The following is an 11,651-nucleotide window of genomic DNA, read 5'->3' as shown; positions in this document are numbered from 1 at the left end:
AGGTCACTTGACTTTGATGACCCCGCAAGCAATAGTAGCAGTTAATCCTCTGTAAGGAAGAAGAGGAAAGTTAAGCAAGGTCCTGATCCCAGTCTGACTAAAAAAAGAGGGGACACAACCTTACACCTTAATGGCTCACCTAAACTAAAGGGCTCAAGCTCGCACCAGTTAAATCCACCAATGGGCACTGCTAACAATCTGACAGACGAAGACCTAAATCCAACCTGGGATAGTGTTCAGGCCAAGGTTGAATCTGTTGTGACTGCCCTAATTACTCCATTGGCATCTAGGCTAAGTGCCCTGGAGAGTGTGATCTCAGACTTCTCCTTTAAACTTAATTCTTCATTGACATCTTCGGAAGCGATCCAATCACTTGCCCAGGTATCAACTAATACTTGGGCCAATTCCAAGGAGTCAACCCATTCCTTGTATCAGAGTTCAGCACCCCCTCATGGTACTCATGCCCTTCCCAATGTTTCGGTGCAATCTGTAGGGGCGGTAGAGCGCACGACAATCCCAAACCGTGGCCAAGCCAGACACGGTCAGCAAGGGTGCGAGAGGTCTGACGGTGGCGCTTCCCTTCCGTGTCCCCCAGAGGCCACGACTCAGCACAATTATCACCATCCCAGTTTGAAATTACCCCGTGCCTGTTGCCCTTATGTGGTTGTTCTGGCTGGTGTACCGTCTCGGTCTATCAGCAAGGAAGAGTCCTACCTTGAATTATAAAATAAAGTTTATCACTGGCTAGCTCGGAATGCGGATTTTTCCATCTCTAAATATAATGACATTCTTCTAGTAAGGAGAGTGTGACAGAATGGCCGCCTGGCAAATTCAATCAAAGGCGACTGTGTGGTGATTAATTGTAGACACCCAGCACTGGCTTTAAGCCAAAACATATTCTTCTTGCTTAGCGACTTGGATGGAAATGACTGACATTCAATGTTGGTGGAAGAAGGCGTGAAAACAGGAGCCACCAGTTCCCATTAGTCTAGGTTACTGATTGTGGATGTTTCCCGCCATTTGTTGCCCCTAACTACCACTCCAATTAACTGTGGCGATTCCAAAGCTCCTGTGATTCTAGGTAGTTCTCACACTAAAATTGTTTAATGGAACCTGGCTAGACTAAAGAACAAGCTCTCATTCCCAGACTGGGGCAAGTTTATAGGTCGTTTTGATATTTGTTTATTTCAGGAGACTTTGGCCATTGACCCCCTTTTTCACTCTGGGTATGTTAGTTTCGACCGTACTGCTTATTCTTCTGGGAAAGGTCGGCCCTTGGGGGGACTAGCTATTTGGGTCATAACTACCTTGTGATCAAAGTTAGTGACCTCGCCTCCCCAAGTCATGTGTATTGTTCTCCATTTTCCTTCTTGCGATTATTATAGCATCTATAATGTTTATTATAGGAATGTGGGTTCAAAGGCTAGTTTACCAGCCATCGATTTGATTAATGCCCACTTGTTGTCACTCCCAGCTGGTCACTTTAGGATTATAGCAGGTGACTACAACCGTAATTTTGAACCTCTAGGCCTTGATAAGGGAACTACAGGCGTTGGTGAGGGGCAAAATGAATATGAGGTTTGGGCTATTCCAGCACTTACACTCCCCCCCCCATTCAGAAATGGCCTACTGCTGCTCACAAGCTTAATGCCTTCACCTTGAATAATGGCCTGAGGGATTGTAACGGGAGAACTTATTCTGATATGGGAGGGAAACATACCCTTAATCGGCAGGGTAATTCCAGCCTGATAGATTATATCATGCTGGATGTTAGATTGTGGCAACATTTGATCGATATGAAGGTGGTATCCAGACAGAACAGTGACCACAACTTGGACCTCATGCTGAGATCATTGGGGGCCAGTTTACTGAGGTATAACAATGAACCCTTTCATAGGATGCTACTACCTATTAATAAAGGGTGCAGGCTTAAGTGGGCATTGTATATGAGAACGAAGGCACTTAGGCGCAGATTTAAGAGGTTTTTATATCTGCCTCGGTCGCTGTGGACGAAGTGAGAGTACGCCCTCCATCCCCCACGACCCTTCCTCCTGGGCGGACTTAGCTGTCATTCACAACACCCTATTGTCCACTCTTAAAAAACATTTTTTAGTTGAGTCGAAGGCTTTTCTTAACAAACCCAAGATATTATTGTGGTATACTAAAGCCTGCAGGATAGCTAGGTGGGCCCTTTTAGATGCCATAGGGGGGGGGGGGGGGGGGGGGGAGAAAAAAACAGAGTGCTAAGCAGTCTTATAAATCTGCCACTACAAGGGCCAAGACAGGTTGCGAACTGGCTAAATGGGAATCGATATGAGCCGCAGTTAGAAACAAAGACCAACAATTGTTCTGCCAAATATTTGTTGATAAGGGAGGGGAGACAGCCAGAGATCTCTTGTAATATTTCTGCTACTGCCTGGGTTGGCCACTTCACACAGTTATATGCAGGTAGTGTGGCTGAGGAACATGCTAACCCTGTTGTGGCGGGGTCTTTTGTCTTCAGGGGAAGAGATAGCCCTTCTAAGAATAATCCAGGTGGCAAGGATATTAGATGTTGATTCCCTGGGCCAGTGGAGATTGTTGCTCTTGGGTTAGGCAAGGTGCCAGAGGAAGTATTTAAGGCTGATAAGGAAATTTGGAGTACCTACTTTACCCTGATCTCTAATGCAATATTGAGAGGGTCTACTATGCCACCCCACATGGGCTGGAGCAGAAATCATCCTGGTTTTTAAGAAAGGCTTACGATAGTTACCCTCCAACTATCGGCCTATTAGCCTGATTGATTCTTTTCAGAAACTCTTTAGCAGGATCTTGTTAGGTAAATAGCAAACCTGGATGGATGACATGGGATTGTTGAACCTCTTGCAGGCAGGGTTTAGGGTGTGGACTAGTGCCACAACTTACGTGGTCTTTGTGGACCTCTGATGTGCTTTTGACCTTGTGTCCAGGGATTCCCTGTGGTAAGTCATGAATGAACTGGGAGTGCCCAAGTATCTTATAGATGTCATCAGAGGCTCCACTTAAACTATGCGAAGGTCAGGTGTGGCTCCCTTGTGGAACTAACTTTTCCTATTCCCATTATACGGGTGTCAGACAAGGATGTGTCCTTGCTCAGACTCTGTTTTTGTTATATGTAAATGGCTTGGTGGCCCATCTAGAGCTATGTTACCTTGATGCCCCTAGCTTGGCTAACAGGAAGGTTCCAGCGCTTCTGTTTCTCGATGATACCCTATTGGTTTCTAAATCTCCTATAGTTATCCAAAATCTGTTAAATCAGTTTAATGTGTTCTGTAGGCAGAGAGGCTGAGAGGCTTGGAAATTAACCTCTGCAAAACCAAGTATATGATATTCAATCTTTGCCCGTCAGCTCGTTCCCATCCTGTGCTAGATGGTGTTCCCTTGGCGAGAGTCCACAAGTTTGAATATCTTGGGTTTTTGCTCACACAGCAATTTGGCTGGATGTTGCAGATCCAATAGAATAGATTGAAACTGGAGTAGTATACTGGGGTATAGCGAGGGCCATTCGAGTTTTTTCCCTACATCCTATTTTCCCCGTTTTGCAAATTTATAACTTGCAGGCCCTTGGAGCACCACTACATGGGGGGGGGGGGGGGGGGGGGAGGATTCTGGGGCAATGCTAATGTTGGGGAGTTGGAATTTGTGGAGAACAGGTTCCTTCGCTCCCTAATTAACCTCCCAGTTAGCACCCCACTTGTTCCGTTACGGCTAGAGATGGATCATAGATCTTTTGCCCACAAAGTTGGCCTGAGACCCCTGTTGTATTGGATAAAGAACAATTGATGTACAGAATGCAGAACAATGTCATACATTCACCCCAGTACAGAGATCTGGGCCTAAATCCATTGTTTTTTTGTTCGCCATGCCATTCCAGTTTGGACCCAGCCATATGCAAATCAGTCTTGACCCTGTGCCCAATGGGAACAGTCCAGCCCAAACTGCCAGGCCAGGTCCTCCCTGGACTGGAAACAAGCATCCTAGGACCGGTTTCGGGCTTTCAGCCCTCATCAGCCAGGATAGCTCGTTTCCAGTGGCATGGAGAGCACGGGACTCACGTCTGAGCATACCCGGGCATGCAGGGAAGACCTGGCTTGGCAGTCCGGGCTGGACTGTTCCCATGAGGCACAGGGTCAGACTGATTTGCATATGGCCATGTCTGAACTGGGGTGGTGGAGTGAGCTAAAGAATGATGATGGATTAAACCCAGATCTGTTTACTGGGGGTGAGTGTCTGATTTGCTCAAGCGCTCCGACCATCATCCCCTTTGGTATCGCTTTGTTCGCCCTAAGTTGGTAGGGTATGCCCAGACGTGGGGCCCTTGCTCACTTTGCCACTGGATTCAAGATTGCCTGGCTGATGAGGGTTATGAACCCGAAACTGGTCCCAGGATGCTTGTTTCCCGTCCAGGGAAGACCTGGCTTGGCAGTTCGGGCTGGGCTGTTCCCATGAGGCAAAGGGTCAGACTGATTTGTATATGGCCATGTCTGAACTGGGGTGGTGGAGTGAGCTAAAGAATGATGATGGATTAAACCCAGATCAGTTGACTGGGGTGAGTGTTTGAATTGCTCAAGCACTCCGTCCATCATCCCCTTTGGTATCGCCCTGTTGTATTGGAGGCGGATATGAACATCCCCAAAGTTATTGTGCTATCGGTTGGGTCTAGAAGAAATTCTGAATCTACCGAGCACTGAAAGGTTTCCATGGTTCTAGAATATTAAACAACGCCACATTGAAATCGGTTGTGAAAATGTATGGTCTGCCCTACAGAACGCCTGTGCAGGGAATTTATTGGTAATTCATTGACGAAGGGATATGTAGAAACCAGAGAGTGGGCTCTCTCACCACAGCCTTTCTGGAGTTTAAAGATACTTTTTTAGGTTTTGCTTGCACTGTGCTTGTGAAATCTACTGTTTTAATATAAACTTGAAAGGGGCTTACATCCTGCCTCCTCTCTTTCATGACTTCATTGGTTCCTGTGTGTGCCACTTACTTTTACTACATTTCTATTGGCTGCAGCATATTTTCCTGCATTTACCAATGCTTGTTCCTCGTCTGCTTCTTTATCAGTTTCATGCAGCCGAAATACTGTTAACATCAGCTTTGGTGTGACTATTTTTCAATAAAGTTTTGCCTCTTTATAGCAACTGATGGAGAGATTAAGTGATTTGCCCAGAATCACAGGATGTTGCGCAGCCGAGACTCAAACCGGGATCCCCAGTTCGCGATTCAGCAGCACTGGCCACTGCACCACATACTCTCCTCTCCTTTGATACTTGTTTCCCTTTCTACACTCAGTCAGCCCTTGTGAATAACATAATTAAATTATTTACCCCATCTCATGCATTTTCTCCCAAAGAAAAGCAGGCAACACCTCATCACAGCTAATTCCTCACCGTGGTGCAGAATTCTTTATTGAGACACTCAGATGTCTGTGCACCGTTTAAGCAAAAAAGATCTCTCCCAATGTAACTTTAATTTTGGTCAAGTGTGCCGTTTCCTCTAGCCTAAGTGTAGCGCGCACCCAATAGATGAGGTTAGGTTTTGAACACCTTCTGTGGTGGAACAATGTGCGTCTCTTTCAGAGGCGAGCAGAAATGACAGGCACAGAGCAATCACAGTGACAAAGAGGAAGGCATTTGACCCTTCAGCAATTATTTAAATGGGGTACAGAGAGAAACCCTTTAAAGCTCTGAGCGCAGCGGTTTTTATTTTCAGAATTTATTATTAGTTCACAAGGTATGCCCAGACATGGGTCCCGGGCATACTGTGCCACTAGATTCCAGCTATCCTGGCTGATGAGCGGTGAAACCCCGAAACCGGTCCTAGGATGCTTGTTTCTGGTCCAGGGTGGACCTGGCTTGGCAGTTCGGGCTGGACTATTCCCATGAGGCACAGGGTCAAGACTGATTTGCATATAGCCAGGTCGAAACTGGGGTGGCATAGTGAGCAAATGAATGATGGATTTAACCCAGATCTCTTGACTGAGGGTGAATGTTTTGATTTGTTCTGAACTCCGTCCATCCATTGTGTATCTTTTGCTTTCCAAGCCTCGCTTTCAGCACTGAGCCCCGCGCTCTGCAAAGCCTCAAAGTTTATTTTTCATTTCGTGTGTTCAGTGGCACAAACCTTGGCTTTCACGTTCGCTACAGGTAAGATGCCTTTTGCAGTTTAGCACTACTTTTTCTACTGCTTGCATTACAATTGCGCTTAAATTCGGGACCAGCTATTCTTTTAAACATGTTTGTGTGAATGGATGAGCAGATGGGGCGTGGAGTACAAGGAGGTCCTCACTGCTCATGAAAGCATATTAGGCTTTTCATTAGTTAATAGCATCAACGCTTTGATGTGGTGTAAAGTGGTCATCACTTGTGTGTTTTGGTAACTAGCCATTGTGTAGCACTGTTTATTAATTACAGGCGAAACTTATGTATTACCAATGCCTGTTATTGGAAGCCTACTTGGATGAGATTGAGCTGTCACTGGCTAAGTCACTTGATGAGAAATTTTGAATTGGGACCTTGCCACTGTGCACAGTCCTGGTGAAATGGCAGCAACCTGGATCCAAGCCAGATTTGTTCTGTTCCTTTTGCCCTGAAGCATTAGAATCTACAGCATGTCCTTATTTTTTTGCATCATGCATCTAGAAGGAAGTGGATCTTGCCTTTATGTCGCAATTTGGGAATTAGGGACTACAAGTCTACACTAAGGTTGCTAATAACTGATACATCACAAATGTGTCTCTTTGCTGTCTGCTGTTTACTCTCAAACATGTGTCGGATTCAGCAAAACAATATAATCTCTTGAATGAAGTGTTGGTTGATTTCCACCTGTATGAATTCTTGGTCAAATGCGTTTTTTATATTAGGCTGTATGTGTCTGGATTTTTTTTATATCAAATGCACTTTATGAACTATGCTGCTACTGGGTGTATACTTTATTTTAATTTTTTATTCACAACTGTTTTAAACTCTTCTTTGTTTTTAAATCGTTTTATTGCACTTTTATGTATTTCTCATTCTGTGCTTTTATGGTAAATAAAGATGATGATGAAATATGCCATGACGTGGCCAGCGATGGCTGCGTCATAGTGCTTATTTCCACCCACACTTTGTCCATGTTGCCCTGCTTCCACCTTACACAAAAATCCATCCATGTGTACATGGATAGATTTAAAAGTCACTGAGGATGCTAATAGCTCTAGACAAGACCTATTGACTTTGACAACGCTCGTGTTCCTAGCAGCAAAGCCTTCAGGGCTTTTGTTAATTTCATGCATTTTTCCCTTCCCTGCAAACTCTTGCAGAACTTCCGGGCAGAAATTTTGCTTCCCACACCCTACACTTTTTCATTGGAGGGAAACCTGTTACATCATAGGCATAGGCATTAGGGCCCCTACCACCTCCTCCAAACCTATTTAAACTCTCCGCCCGGGCACCCAGGTCAAGGGTGTCTTTCCCATTGGGGCCTCGAAAAAGGTCCCAGGCCAAAAGGTTTGCCTTATTCTCCCCTCCTGATTTGCTACTGAGCGCCACGAACGGGCTGGTCACTCCTATGTGGACTTAGTGGAGTAAAAGTACCTCCATTAGCCTGGCTCATTTGGCACTTCGAGTTCAAAATACTTTGAGTTTTCATATTGAACATAAAACAAAGATAATCAGAAAAAATATCATTGAGTGAGAATACCTAATCACAATTCAGAGATATAAAAACATCAAATGAATTATAAAAGGTGACAAAAATGCATATATTCTTTGAAAAAATGATAGGGGAGGAAATGGAAACAAATATAAAATTAATGCATTGACTATATATAGAGCTACTATATCTTAGAAATGTGGTCTGTTATAATAGCAATTCAAAACAGAACTAGACATAAATATATAATTAAGAAGATAAATATCAACAGGTTTCCAAAAAGAGTGATAAGAGTTAGAATTATAAATAATACCATTCAAGGACAACTGAGCTCCTCTTCTTGTAAATATAACCCATGACCACCAAGCATGAACTGATAATAGCGAAACATCTTTCCAACAGAATGTAATAGATTTTAAAGCAGCTGATATTAGGAAATCAAAGAGTTTACCTTCTAAATCATTTAAGTTTTGCGAAAGATCAGCAGATTTGCATATTAACAATTTGAATGAAACCTCATCATGAATATTAAATATCTTTTTTATAATATACCAAACTTCAGTCCAAAATTTTTAAACTAAAGGACAATCAAAAAGCATATGTTGTAGCGTACCAGGATGTAATTTACAGTGCCAACAAATTGAAGATGGAAGGAGTTTAGATTCAAATAAGCGTAATGGAGTCCATAAACAGTTGAATAAAATATAAGAGTTAGTTTGATAAAGCAAGACCGGTAACAACCAGAAATACCGTTAAGCCAGATATCTTTCCATGTATCATTAGATAAGGAGATTGAAAGTTCATTATTCCAAAATACTGAAATCATATTAGAGTTGTTTCCTAGAGAATTAGATAATTTTGTATATAAAATAGAAACACCATGGGAGGATGTTGAGACAGTTTGAATATAAATTGATAAATCAGCTTTAACATTAGAAGGAGTAACATGTGGAAATGAATCTAAAATCGAATTACACAAATGTTCATATTTGGTAAGGTCAGACTGAGGTAAACTAAATTTTGTTTGTAGAGCTTCAAGTGATATGAAACCATTGTTGTAATAAACATCTTTAAGATAGAAAATACCAGCATTAATCCAAGAATACCAGAAACTCGCGTTTCTATTTAATTTAATGACTGAGCTATGCCAAAATGACATATCTTCCATATTCAGCATGGGGGTTTGAAAAATTTAATCTAAAGCATTACAAATCATTTTAGTGGATTTAAGAATAACAGAATTATGAAAAAATGATGATCTGTTAGACATGGTAACCAAAGTGGGCAGTGGGAATGGTTTCACTATTGATTTCTCAATATGAAGCCACATAGGTGGATTATTTAAAAAGGATTGATTAAACCATAAGGAACTTAAAATAAAAGCTTTATGGTAATGAAAAAAGTCAGGTAATCCAAACCCTGCATTACATTTGGGCATTTTTATTTGTTATTCCAAAGAAATTTGAAAAAAAGTTTGTCAACATCCTTGTAAAACTTTAATGAAAACTGTGTAGGAATCATGGCAAGGGTATAAAAGATCTTAGGAGCAATAGTCATTTTAATAGAGTCCATTCTTCCCCACCAAGAAAGGTGGAGTGAAGACCATTTGGATGTTTTATCTTTAATGTAATTTAATATAAAGTCACAGTTCAATGTTATTGTTGATTTTATGGATGAAGCAAACAGAATAACAAGATACTTCAATTTATCCTTTTGCCAAACAATTTCATTCATAGGTATCACATCAGAAGTACAATAAATATTTAATGGAAAAAAATCAGTTTTATTAGTATTTAATTTATATCCAGAAACTGTGGAGTATTTTGAAATAATCTCTAAAAGGGGAGGGAATGAGGATAAAGGATCACTAATAAACAAAAGTACATCATTAGCATAAGCTACGGTTTTAATAATAACATCCTTAATATTGATTCCTATAATATTGTCACATTTTCTTATAGAAGTAAGTAAAGGTTCAATACCTAGACGAAACAAAAGCGGGGAAAGAGGGCAACCTTGTACCTCTAAAAAGGGAGAATTGAGTTGAAACTTGGCCATTGATAAATAAGCGAGCAGTTGGAGCAGAATACAAAGCAGAAATCATGCGGATAAATGTGTCACCAAAATTAAATGATAATAATATATGGAATAAAAATTACCAGTGAATTTTATCGAAAGCTTTCTCAGCATCTAATGCGAGAATTCCTGATGGTAAAGTTAAAGTGGATCCTTGTTCAATAACATGTAGCAAAGTTCTTGTATTGTTGGCAGAATATCTGTTCTTCCTACAACCAGATTGATCTGGATGAATAATAGAATCTAACACAGGGGATAATCTAGAAGCAAGTATTTTAGCATAGAATTTACAATCTTGATTAATTAAAGAGATAGGACGATAATTTGATACACGTGTGGGATCTTTATCAGGTTTGGGAAGTACAATAATTAAAGCCTCAGTAAAAGAACCTGAAGTAATTCTTGTAGAACCAAAAAAGGTAAAAAGTTGAAATGAATAAGGAATAAGGAATAAGTTTTAATTGAAATTCTTTGTAAAAACCCAGCAGGAATACCATCGGGACCAGGAGATTATTTTTTTTTCAAGAGGTTTTATGGCTGATATAATTTCATCTTGAGTAATGGGCGAGTCAAGCCCCATTTTATCCATTTGTGAAATCTTAGGTAGTCCACATTTAGTTAAAAAGAATCAATTAAAGAAACATAATCAAAATTGGGTTTGTTATAAAGATTAGAATAAAAATTCAAAAATTCATTAACTATATCGTTGTGGGATAAAGCAATTTTACTATGAGAGTCCTGAACTGAATTTATTTGAGTTTTATCTTTTTTTATACGCAAATAATTAGCTAAAAGTCTTCCAGATCTATTGGCATTAAAACGGAATTTGGCTTTAGAATTAGAAATCTGAATGTCAGCTCTTTTGCTAAGGATTGAGTTTAACTCATATCGAAGTTTTTGTAATTTAATTCTATATTGAAGATAATTAGACGTAATAAAAAGTCTTTCAAATTTTACAATGTGCTTTTCTAACTTTTTTATATTTGCATTAAAGGTTTTATTTTCGTGGGCCGTAAGGGAAATAGTTACACCTCTAATATAGGCTTTAAAAGCGTCCCATCTATTAACCATAGAAGTACAACCTTCAGGATTAAGAAGGAAATATTCCTGAATGGCATTTAAGAGCTCAGATTTATAAAGTTCATTAAGAACAATGTCAGTATTCATTCGCCATCTAGACTGCTTTGTAAAAGTTGAATTTAAATTCAAAGAAATCAAAGCGTGATCTGAAATATCAATGTTACTAATCATAGGTGTACTCACTGAGTTAATTAATTGCTTGGAGACAAATAATCAATTGTATAATGAGAATTATGTGGATTTGAAAAGAATGTAAAACTTTTCTCTGTGGGGAAGTGTAGTCGCCAGATGTCAACTAACTTTGTGGTTTGAATAAATGATTTGAAAGCATAAAAAACTTTAGGAGGACGAAATTTAGTAAGAGATAATCTATCTAGTAACGGATCAAATATAACATTAAAATAACCTCCAACAATTAAAGGAACTTTACCCAATTTTAGAACTTCAGTTGTAAGATTAGACCAAAACACAGGATCATCTGCAGTAGGACCATAAACATTTAGTAAAAATATGACAGTTATGAACTTTAATTTTAAATATAACATATCTCCCTTCAGTATCTGACATTTTACTCAAAATTTGGCAATGTAATAGTTTTGCAAAAAGAATAGCCACACCATTTTTTTTTTGCCATTTGCAGGAGAAGAGACAATATTATCAACCCACTTTTTTTTCATATAATCTAATATTTTGTCATCAATATGGGTTTCCTGTAGAAAACAAATATCTGCTTTGCAACTACTTAAATCTAAAATTGTTGTACGTTTAACTGGATGACGTAAACCTTTAACATTTAATGAGACTACTTTAAATTTTATGAACTTTAGCCATAATAAAAGAAG

Source organism: Triturus cristatus, chromosome 7 (assembly GCF_964204655.1).
Source record: "Triturus cristatus chromosome 7, aTriCri1.1, whole genome shotgun sequence".
Classification (NCBI taxonomy): Eukaryota; Metazoa; Chordata; class Amphibia; order Caudata; family Salamandridae; genus Triturus; species Triturus cristatus.
This window is presented reverse-complemented; position numbering follows the sequence as displayed.